General features: G+C 48.2%; 1 protein-coding gene across 1 annotated transcript in view; it reads right to left on the minus strand.

The window, feature by feature from the left end:
• The window catches only part of nova1 (NOVA alternative splicing regulator 1), a 36,910-nt gene that overhangs the window by 18,073 nt on the left and 6,337 nt on the right, over positions 1-12,500 (minus strand). The gene's annotated exons all lie outside the window — the stretch shown is intronic.

Here is a 12,500-nt window from a genome sequence, read left to right on the forward strand (position 1 = left end):
AATAGAAGAGAAATCCAAAGAAATATCTGACCACCTTGATGTGGCTCATAGACACGGCACCTACAGCATGTCTGTCATGTCTGTAATCCCGGAATTGATCATACGTTCATATCGGCTCCACACAAACTTCTTAAATCATAATAGTTTTTTTTATTTGCTAAGTATATTTACTAATACAAGGAAATTTGACTAACATTAGATGTTTGTTAGTATGTTACACATGCTATACTACTCTACGACAGCATTGCAATGGTTCATAGATTCCTATCAGGTGTGCATGATCTTCTTAAATTCTGTGTTTTGTCATACTTATGGAACCCTTTCAGAAATGACTACAGCCAGCTAGGAATTGTCAAAATGAATAAGCTTTGCATGTGCACGGTGCATTTTCTAGAGGACTGACATGAGCAGGTGGAGGCATGTGATTTATCTACTCCATTATAGCGGCTTGGCCCCTCATTCGTTTGGGGGTAATTGCAAATGCCGCTTCGGCATTGTGGCGTTTCAAGGGAAAGGCGTCGAAAACCAGAGTGAAGGATCGAACGTGCGCATCACAGATAAGGCATACAACCTTCAAAAACACACAATGATAGCCTAGCCTCCTCTTGCTTATGGATATTAGGTAGACAGACAGAGATTTGGTCTCATTTTGTTCACTTGGCACTCTTCAGTAAATCAAATGTGTTCACAGTATTATGTTAATTTGAAAATTTGCATATCATTTTACCGATGATGTTGATGGGTTTCCTGGTCATACATGTAATCAAATGCACAGTAAATGAATGCAGTTTAAATTTACAGCATGATTTATCTTAACTGGTCTAATTTAATATATCTTTTTAAAATGTAAATATTTTGGGGGGTTTTCACCTTTATTCTTGACAGGACAGTGAAGGACCGACCGGAAATTAGTGGGGAGAGAGATGGGGAAGGATCGGCAAATGACAGGGGCTGGAATCGAACTCAGGTTGCCGGTGTAGTAACCCAGTGCCCCACCATTAACGCCACGGCAGAGCCAAGCACACTTCATCTTAACAGGTCTAATTTAATTTACAGTAAAAGCAATAGCACGAATTGTGTAGCACAGAAAACCTATTCCCATTAGCCGACAGCCTGCCTGCGACACGACACGGTTTTTGCAAATGGCTGTCACTGCCCTTGAGCCTGGAAGAAACATATGGTCATGATGTTCAGAACATTTCAGGCCTTACTTCTTTCACAGCCTGTTCTCATCGCACAGCCAAAAGAAATATAGAATAATTAGCATAGCAAAGTCTTTGTCTGCTAATCTCCCCTTTTTCCAAAAAGAAATGGCTTTAAATCCGAAATGTTATTAAATCCAAAGATGGTGCTCAGCTCAGACAGTGTTACTATTAAATCTGCGCAGGCCATTGATCCACTCTGTCAAAAGAAATATAAAAATCATTGATAGTCCCTCTTTTTGATTTTTTTTTTCGCCCAAAGCAGAAACGCTTTGTTCGAGACGCTATAGAAAAACAGAGATGGAGTTCACTGATCTATGTGGATCTACATGTAGAGCACGTCTAACAGAGAGACTGTCTCTGCCCTTACAGTGGCCCAACAGATGGGGCAATGGTGTTAGACACTGGGCTAGGGGAACAATAGTTCCTCATTGTGTTTTAACACATCATGAATGCTTTACAGAGCCCCTGACATTCTGGTATGAAGAGCCTCGAGGCCCCCGCAAACACACCAGACAGCTCATACTATCTGTGAAAAATGAGTCTACTCCATCTTTTTATCTTTCTCTCTCTCTCTCTCTCTCTCTTTTTATATCTTCCATTTTACCTGTCTGTGTGTTTTCACAGGTGACTCTATAATTGCCAGTCCCAATTTTTCCCTCCTTCTCCTTCTCTCTCTCTCTCTCTCTCTCTCTCTCTCTCTCTCTCTCTCTCTCTCTCTCTCTCTCCCGCTCTCTCTCTCTCCTTCTCAGGCATTTTGGGTGACACGTTCTGTCCCAGATTTTTCCCTGAGCGCAGAAAAACTGACCTGCTTTTGCAGTTCACAGCGGTCTAATTTTAAACTTTGCTTTATCTCAGAGTTTTATCATGTTCGTCATGCCAAGTGCTGTCGACTCGCCTAACAAGGGGGATATACACCAAGACTTCGCAAATAAGATTGGAGCCATCGGGCCGGGCGGGTGCTCACGCTGGAACCATTCCCCCCCACGGCAGGCGAGCAATTTGGGACGAGTCTGCTGGTGAGGCGCTGGTGGCCTGTAAAACCAGGCTGTGTTGGTGCAACAGTGGAGGCTGGAGCCTCTCTGACAGTGTACTGGGATTTGACTGTGGTCCAGTAGTGTGTGTGCGCGCACACGTGTGTGTGTGTTTGCGTGTGCGTGTGTCTGTGTGTGTGTGTGTGTGTGTGTGTGTGTGTGTGTGTGTGTGAGAGAGAGAGAGAGAGAGAGATTGAGAGAGAGAGAGAGAGAGAGAGAGAGAGAGAGAGAGAGAGAGAGAGAGAGAGTGAGAGAGTGTGAGACAGTCGCACCACCATATGGGAAGCTGATCCCGCAGATTTGTATGGGAGACACTTGCCAGAGTGTGACGTACTCTCTCTCCCTCTCTTCCTTTCTTTCATTCAGTCTTTTTTCTTTTTTTCTTCTTTCTTTCCCCTTTTCATTTGTTCTGGGATGAAGTTTCTTGGTCCCTTCTGCTATCCAACTGCTATGGCAGCAATACTTTCCAAGTCCCATCAACCCTGAGGAAAATGTAAATGAACTGCAAATGTGCCACAACCATTTTGTTACTGACATTCTTCTACGGAGAAGACTGGAGCATTTTTCTCTTTAAAGAATTCCATCCTTTTTTTTACTCTCCCCTTTCAGTCCTTTTCCTTAATGGTGTGAAGTCATCCTGTCTGCTCAATATATAGGCCTATATCTCTCAGTTCTTCATTCTGTTTTTTTCTCCCTTTTCTTCTGTCAATCCCTCTCTCTATCCCTTTAGTGTATCTATCAATGTGCTGGTAGGATATTGTGAGCACGCAACCTACGCACCGTAAGATAGCACCTTTCTTGTATAGCTGGTCAGGGCCACTGAGAGCTTTGGGAGGGCACGGGAAAAAGTCATCTGAAAGCCCCCCTGAATCCAATACATACAATGTCATTTTAAGGAGCCAATTCTGGGCCCCTCATCTCCCTGGGCCCAGGACAACTGGCCCCCCTTTCCCCCGTCAGCTGCCCTGGCTGCAGTACGGACTACACTATAAACAGCAACGGTGGCAATGAGGCAGAGCGTGATCACGATTTCAATGTTGCATCAATAACACACACACAGTCTCTTTGCCATTAAAGACTGAGGGTGACTGTAGTCCCACATAGACCTGGGGGCAATAGAGAAAATGAAAATTAAACTGTTTAATCATCACGGTTACATCATATTAATTTACAGGACTCCCATCCTTAGCTCCTGGCTACAGAGTCTCATTCACGCCGGTGTGCTAATCAGTTATTCTTATTATGAGGCCTCGTATCTCAAGATGGTTGCGAGATGGGAGGGTGTTATCCTAAATGCGACAAGGTGTTTCAGCACTTTATCGTGGAGTGGCACGCACGTTCATGAGAGGAAAAGGTAGAGCATTTATGTGGGTATTCGTTGCCTTGCCTTTTTCTTTACATTATCAAAAGCAAAAGAGCAGAGAACATTGGCCATGTTTACATCATGTTTTTAATTCAGAATTAATCATTCAGAATGAAATAATTCAGTCGAGTTAACATTGCAGTATTGCGAATTGTTTACAGTACATGACGTTTTCAAAGCGGAATTAAGCTTTATTCAGAATTAAATTGGGCTAGTTCTGAATTAAATCTATCATGTAAACAAGGCAATTGTGTGGTGTTGCTACGTGTGGTACCAGTATATATTATGCATTTCCAGGTAGGAAATTTGGGAATAACTGATTCCATTAGATTGCAACATGGGAACATTCTATGCTAGCTGAAAAACACATTTCAACATAAAAGTATGTGGAGAGCACTAAATCTCTTGGTTTCAATCAACACAGCTGTTAGGCCCAGTAGATGAGTTCATTATTTAAACCACATACTAACTGCACAGGTAGGAACCTGGTGATTTGAAATACGTAGACAGAAACCTCTGAATAGAGATTGAATATCATGAACGTCAAAATGATGGACCGGGTAGTAGGCTTCTCATTTGGGGAGGATGGAGGGTTACACCGGAGGTGGGAAACCTTTTTCATTCGAGGGTCTACTTGAAATTTTGTAGCCCCTTAACGCATGCCGTACCTCCTGTGGCACGCTGTAATAGACATTGAAAGTTAACTACTATAGTACTACACTACTATGACTAGTGCACGGGGCCTTTAGTAATACATTACGACTTGGTCATTGCCATTCTGGTAACAGCTAATTTATAATGCCGTGTCTTAAGGGGATAAAGTCCGAGGGTCGTACTAGAACACAAACCAGGATTGTGCACTTTAGGCCTATATTGAAGTCGGCCACCTTTACAACAGACCCCACCTTCACTAGGTCCCCTGAAAATATGACTCAATTGTATTTCACATGTAATTTCTAACATTTATTCACAAAACATCATATTTCATGTGAAACTGCATGACATTAAAATTATGTCAGGACCGGATAAGACAGCCTCAAGACATAGGTTCCCCACCCCTGGGGTACACTAATCATGTGAAGTCTATTATCAGACAGGTGTTCAAAGACATTTTTGGATGCAGAATGACTTTACATACTATAGACCTACAGAAATGGAGGAGCATAGAAACATAGCAGATAGGCCTATACTGCATACTGTACATTTTCGGTTAAAGTAAATGCATTCAAATGAAAAATGTATGTGGGATACATTTCTCTATTTCCGCATGGCATTGCTTCTTTTTCTCTGTGTGAAACGTAATTTAAAAGCTCCGTTTTATTATATAAATGTCTGATAAAAGGCACTAAGCCGATAAGGGGATGATGTCTAGCCTACTAGGAGGAGACAGGGGAACTTAAGGTATTGTGTCAAGTGAACGTACAGATGGCCGGTCAGTATGAAGTCAGAGATTCTTTAAGTATAGAGATATGCCAACATAATAGGTTTCTATGGGCACCTAATGTGACCAGGTTCCGGTCTGCCTAAAGGGGCGTGTCATAATGCTCCTAGCATTGAATAGAACAGTCCTCAGGTCTGCCTAGGTCTGCCTAAAGGGGGATTTCCCCCCCAATAATAGAACCAGGAAACAATGGGCCAATGGAACCTCTCTCTCTCTACTCTCTCTGATGAAGTGCATAGTACTGGGGAGGGAATTCCTCATTAGGGCAAAAAAAAAAATCAAAAACTGACTGGCCAGGACCCATCAAAACCACAGGAGGTCACGATTACATTCACTGTGTCTCACTTAAAAGGTGCACACCCCATCACTGGAATTTTACAAATTCGCAGTTACTTTTTAAAGTCACAGATTATATATATTTTTTATATTTTCAAACCTAAATGGTTTCTCAGCAATCTGTTTTTTTTGCGATACATTTTCAAAGCGTTGTGTGGTTAGAGTGGAAAGCTATATGAAACCCTAAAATCAACTCTGTGGGAGTCCATTGAAGATTCTTGGCTTCACACGTCAGAGATGCACACCAAGCATTGCCCATTTGATATCTCCCACATCCATCCAACAAATCTGCACTTCATTTGCCTTCAAGTGGAGGCTTCTGGTGGTGGACTGTATTCACCAAGGATTATTTTTTTTCTCAACATGGTTCAAATGTGAACCACAGAGAAGTATAGGGTTGAAAACATGTTGTGATGAAATATCAAAGCAAAACCAACTCACAATTCCAGAATCACTTCGACACAGGAAGACAGACGTTGGGGGAGGGGGCTGAGAAGCAGATTCATTTTTTTCCCCCAACATGGCAAAAGCTCACACAATGGTAAAGGAGGATTTTTTTATGTATTGTGTTGAATATAAAGAGTTTCGTTATTATGGAAAATGACTGCTCAGACAGCCCATCATCTACTGCCTATTACTATTATATCATATCGTATCTATATGTGAATTCTTGCCATTCAGATATTTTGAGAACATACTTTTTAATCCTATTTAAAATGCATTTTGCAATAATAAATTGCCCAATACAACACTGTCAATTTCCCAAAATGTTACAAAATGGATACACGCCATTTTGCAACGAAGCAACGAAGCTCACCCATATATAAATCACAATTCCAGAATTGCATCACCTTGGCACCATGGACGGTGCTTTGAGTAGTGGGGGTTGGTTGATTGTTAGACTGAGACAGAGACCTATCAGAATCAGAATCATTAATACTGTACATGTGCAAGGAATTGGACTCCGGCAGATGTGAGCTCTCTACGCACATCCAAAATACAGAATAAATTATTCTATACCCTAGCAGGAGACGGAGGTATAGCCCAACCGCACGGCTGAGGGGGGATTATCCACCTTAAGCCAGATGGGAGGTGGGAGATGGGAGGTGGGAGATGGGAGGTGGGAGATGGGATACAGCAGTAGATTTGGCTCCGGTAAAAAGTCTTCTCTGATTTTCCGATTCCTTTCTCCTCGTCCTCGGATTTCCCTCTATGGTTGGTTGTGTTCCAGCTCTCTCTCTCTCTCTCTCTCTCTCTCTCTCTCCCTCTCTCTCTCTCTCTAGACCTTCATCAAATGCACCATTCCTCTTGTTTTATTTTTATTTTCTCTCTCTCTCTCTACCGCCAGAGATAGATGTTCCAAGTAAGACAAGGGCACTTAACATCACAGAGAGGCTTGTTAATCCAGGCAAATGAAATTGAGACCAGAGCGATGAGACAAAAGCAATCAAGCGCCTTGCATGTCCTGACTGAGTCTGACAAATGTAATCTAAACCAGAGGTAGGTGTGTGTGTGTGTGTGTGTGTGTGTGTGTGTGTGTGTGTGTGTGTGTGTGTGTGTGTGTGTGTGTGTGTGTGTGTGTGTGTGTGTGTGTGTGTGTGTGTGTGTGTGTGTGTGTGTGTGTGTGTGTGTGTGTGTGTGTGTGTGTGCGCACGCCCCCCAATGTGAGAAAGTAGACCCCCCACTAACAAATATGGCCACCCTCCTACATACACACAAACACACCACTACCTCTCCCATCCCCCATATCACACACACACACACACACACACACACACACACACACACACACACACACACACACACACACACACACACACACACACACACACACACACACACACTTGTTCAAAAGACCTCACATACTCCGGGTCAGAGAGGGCGGGGGCTCCCACACAACCCCCTGCTCCTCAAAAATGCACCAACACACACACATGCACACGCACACACACACACACACACACACACACACACACACACGCGTGTGTGCTGCAACCGCACATAGGTATTTGAAAAATCTTGCGACACATATTTTACTGCCGAGGTTATAGGATATTAATTGTCCCTCGTAAAATTAACACCTTCCGTGAAAACCATATATCTTCATAAAACTGATATTTATTCCGGAAAAAACATGCACACTTATAACAGGGTTAGTTTGTATGTAATAGAATATACGCAGAGAAGAATCCAGAAATCTCATCCGCATTTCCTCATTTCCCATTCCAATGCCAACACCGACTGCGATGGAATCCGAATGAAAGCTGACATGCAAATGTGTCTTAACATGTGTGCCAGTGTGAGTCAGTGTGGGGACGTGATCTGTGTGGTAAAGTACTCCAGCATTGTTAGCTGCCTGCTATGCTATTCTCTTACTACGGTTTGTGCTATACCTACTCTAGGTTGCCTCACACTCATACTACAGTACATACAGTACATGGTTTAAAACCGTACACCCCAAGCAAGCACACACATGCACGTGCACGCACACACACACACACCTGTGCCCACACACACACACACACGTCCGCACACACGCACACACATTAACACTCCCCCCAGCATACAGGCACACACACACACACACAGCACGTAATGCCGATTTTGCCATCTCATATGCATCAAAGGCACCGGCAGGCTAACCTCTACCCAGAGTTGCCCCCCGGGGGTGTAGAGGGAGGAGGGTAGTGACTAAGGTCGTCCAGCAGCAGCAGCAGCAGCAGCAGTAGCAGCAGGCTGGTGCTGTGGTGCTGTGGGCTCGGCTGGGCTGCTAGTTTGGCACAGAGGGAGAGAGGGAGTCCTCTGGGGCTCTCGGGCAGAACACCCTACAACACTACACCAGATATGAGGAGGTTTGAGGAGGCCAGCGACGCCGCACTTTAGTAGGTCCTCTGTGGTGTAGTGTAGTGATGCAGAGGGCTAAAGCACACACAGCTTCGATTCGCCCAACCATATAACCCCCCCCCCCGAAAACATTTATCATGCAGCACAGCTCCAATTCGGCCAACCATGTCGCCCCCCGAAAACATGCATCATGCGGCTGAACCGGGCGATCCCACAGTGTTACAGTGCCGGCTACCTGAACACTGCAGGTAAACGTGCGCGGTGCATTGAGGTGACGTCACCTCCTCCGCTAGTGGATTCCCACCACCGCTGCCATTGAAACGGCTGCCTGCCTGTCTGTCAGCCCGCCTGCCTGCCTTCCTCCCCTGCCTGCCTTCCTCCCCTGCCTGCCTGCCTTCCTCCCCTGCCTGCCTTCCTCCCCTGCCTGCCTGTCCGCCTGCCTGCCTGCCTTCCTCCCCTGCCTGTCCGCCTGCCTGCCTGCCTGCTTGACTGCCTTCCTCCCCTGCCTGTACGCCTGCCTGCGTGCCTGCCTGCCTGCCTGCCTGCTTGCCTGCCTTCCTCCCCTGCCTGCCTGTCTGTCAGCCCGCCTGCCTGCCTTCCTCCCCTGCCTGCCTTCCTCCCCTGCCTGCCTGCCTGCTTGCTTGCCTTCCTCCCCTGCCTGTACGCCTGCCTGCCTGCCTGCTTGCCTTGCCTGCCAACCTGCCTGCCTGCCGGTTTCCCCGCATACCTGCCTTTCCTGCCTGCCTTCCTCTCCTGCCTGTCCGCCTGCCTGCTTTTCCTGCCTGCATTGCCTGACTGCCTGCCTGCCTTGCCTTGCCTTGCCTTGCCTTGCCTTGCCTTGCCTGCCTGCCTGCCTGCCCACCTGCCTGACTTGCCTGCCTGCCTTCCTGTCCGTCCGCCTGCCCACCTGCCTGACTTGCCTGCCTGCCTGCCTGCCCGTCCGCCTGCTTTCCTTGTCTGCTTGCCCGTCCGCCTGCTTTCCTTGTCTGCTTGCATGCCTGCCTTCCTGCCTGCCTGTCCGCCTGCCTCCCTTGTCTGCCTGCCTGACTTGCCTGCCTGCCTGCCTGTCCGCCTGCCTGCCTGCCTGCCTAGTGCCTACCTGCCTGTCCGCCTGCCTGCCTGCCTGCCTGCCTGCCCAGCGCCTACCTGCCTGTCCACCTGCCTGCCTGTCCGCCTGCCTGCCTGCCTACTGCCTGCCTGCCTGTCCACCTGCCTGCCTGTCCGCCTGCCTGCCTGCCCAGTGCCTACCTGCCTGTCCACCTGCCTGCCTGTCCGCTTGCCTACCCTGTCTGCCTTCCTTCCTCCCCTTTCTGCCTGCCTGCCTGTCCGCTCTGTCCCTTTGCCTTGCAACACTTGCCCTCCAGCTCCCCCTCCACCTCCCCCTCCACCTCCACCTCCACCACCATGACTGATGGCCAATACCGGTGTGTCATTTGGACCCTGCGGCCACAGTTATGTGAAGGACACGTGCTTGTGTGTGTGACGGTGTGTATGTGTGTGCAGTGTAGAGTTTGTGTGTGCGCATTGTGTGCGTGCGTGTGTGTGCGTGTGTGTGTGTGTGTGTGTGTGTGTGTGTGTGTGTGTGTGCAGTGTAGAGTTTGTGTGTGCGCATTGTGTGTGTGTGTGTGTGTGTGTGTGTGTGTGTGTGTGTGTGTGTGTGTGTGTGTGTGTGTGTGTGTGTGTGTGTGTGTTTGTGTGTGCGTATACTTGTGTAAGAGCGTGGAGGCGGTACAGGGCGGTTTGGGTAGGTGGTGCGGGGGGGATACACTTCACTACACAGCTACACGAGCGGGTAATGGAAACGCGCATGTAGACGAGCTGAGAGCTGAGAGCTGTTTGGTGGTCCATCCATCCATCCGTACGGCCGCCGGGCGGCCCGGCGTGTCCAGCGCTTGGCAGTTAGCTGATGCCCTACTACGCATGGACGACCACGCACGGTTCGCTCACACGCTCGCGCGCTCACGTGCAGCTGATCAGTATGATGACAGGCAAGAGGCACGGATCATTCCCCCACGCCACGCCACAGCCTTGAGCACCACCACAGCCTTACTGCGGCTACTGGGAGCTGGACAACAGGAGGGGACGCAAGCCGGAGCAGAGAGGAGCAGAGAGGAGCAGAGAGGAGCAGAGGAGAGATAAGGGTTGCCGCAAGCTGAAGGGAGCTTGAAGAGAAAATGGCTGGAAAGAGAGAGAGAGAGAGAGAGAGAGAGAGAGAGAGAGAGAGAGAGAGAGAGAGAGAGAGAGAGCGAGAGGGAGAGAGGGGGGGTGGGGGGTATTGAAGGAGGTAGAGAGAGGTGAATAGAGATTGCGAGAGAGAGAGAGAGAGAGAGAGAGCACTCATTGAGAGGACAAGGATGAATGAGGCGAGGAGAGGGGATCTGATGAATTAAGATCGGAGGAGAGGAGGAGGAAAGGATAGATTCGAATCGAGAGGCCAGTGCGTATAACCTGATGCGGAAACGAGAAAGTCGGACAGTCACCTTTAAAACACGAGCCTATCATTTTGATAGGTGTTGTAAGGGGAGGAAGCCATGTTTCCCCTCTCCTTTGCTATAGCCAGAACATATAGAGGCTGCGGAGATGCGGGGGGTAAGGACCGAATGGGTTTCGGGGGGCGGGAGGGGGCGAAAAATGATGAGGAGAGAGGCTTGCGCGATACTATGACCTTGATGATGAGGGGGGGAAACTTGTGTCATCCTGTCACCACTGAGGTCAGTGTGGCTTTCTCTGCGTCCCTGCCCCCCACCCCCATCAACCCTCTAAACCCCCACCAAATTGCCAACACCTCCACCACCACCACCACCGCCACCGCCGCCATTTACCATTCCAAAGAAGCTTTCTTGAGCTAGCATTCTGCAGCCAGTGAGAACATAAGGCAGGGTTGTCATGACAAGAGACAATTGTTACCACGACGCTACAACCCAGTGAAGCCATGTTTGAAGGGAGCGCTAGGGAAACAGCATGTGCACGGCATACATTACCTGTTGTTGAAGCACAAAGCAAAACTGAGAGAGAAGGAAGGCCATCGTTTGATTCCTTCCCTTTTTTCCCCCCGAAACACATTCTTACTACAATCAATGACTGCGGCCATGATCAAATCAACAATTTTGCTCCTTATTTATTCTCACGTCGCTTTTCTCTTTTCTCCCCCATCTTTCTCTCTCTCTCTCTCTCTCTCTCTCTCTCTCTCTCTCTGACTCTCTCCATCTCACTCCCTCCCTTCCTGCGGCAGTGTTTTCTGTCACTAATTTGACATGCGGTGCGCAAACTCGTGGGCAGAATGAGTAACAGGTTCTATCGTGTGGCGTACCAGAGTAAATACGACAATCTGTTGCTATCATAATCGCCAAGGGGGGAAAGCCCAAGCAGAACGTGGCAGGGTTAAACGCTGCCAAACAACTTGTGGGCTTACACCCATGATCCAGTGATGAACGAAACATACGCTTACACACGCACACGCGGACACACACACGCACACGCACGCACGCACACACAGGCTTCCACACACACTGGGGAGTTTAGTGCTGCTGCTTCACCGGGGGCACGAGTGAGAGAGATGGGGGGGGGCTGCAGGGGGTAGGGGGTCGGCAAAAGGAGGTGGTGGTGGTGGTGGTGGGATGGTTAACATTACACTGGGACTCTGAATAACCCTCCACACACACCCCCCGCGGACACCACCACCCACCGCTGACACCCCCCTTGATTGTATTGTGACAATCAACACAAAACCGGCAAGCCAACACACACACGCACACACCCAACACACACACCCAAAACGCCTCTGCATTTGAAAAGGGTTTTCGCCTGCCCCCTAAGAGACACTGCAAGGACGATGGAGTGAAAAGCACAAGCGCGTGCACACACACACACACACACACCACACACATACACACCACACACATACATTCTCCCACACACACACATGCACACACACACACACACACACACACACACACACCAATATGTGCGTACAATAGAAAATGATGAACAAATGATGTCGGGAACACAAAGAGCCGAGAGGCGAAAATTACAGGATTTTGCGCAAGAAAATGACACCGGGGCATCAGTCCCAGACAAAACCACCTAATTGGATTCAACAAGTCAACAAAAGAGCAAGCAAAAGGGGGGAGCGAGGGAGCGAGGGAGTGAGTAGCGGTAGTGGGTTTCGCTGAGGAACGTTCCGGCGCACGCTCGTTCGGTTGCTCGGTCGGTTGGTCGAAGGGGGGGTTGGGTCGGCGGAAGGTTTGGTTTGATGGTTGATGGTTGATGGGGTTGGATTG

The sequence above is a fragment of the Engraulis encrasicolus genome, chromosome 7 (assembly GCF_034702125.1).
Source record: "Engraulis encrasicolus isolate BLACKSEA-1 chromosome 7, IST_EnEncr_1.0, whole genome shotgun sequence".
NCBI lineage: Eukaryota > Metazoa > Chordata > Actinopteri > Clupeiformes > Engraulidae > Engraulis > Engraulis encrasicolus.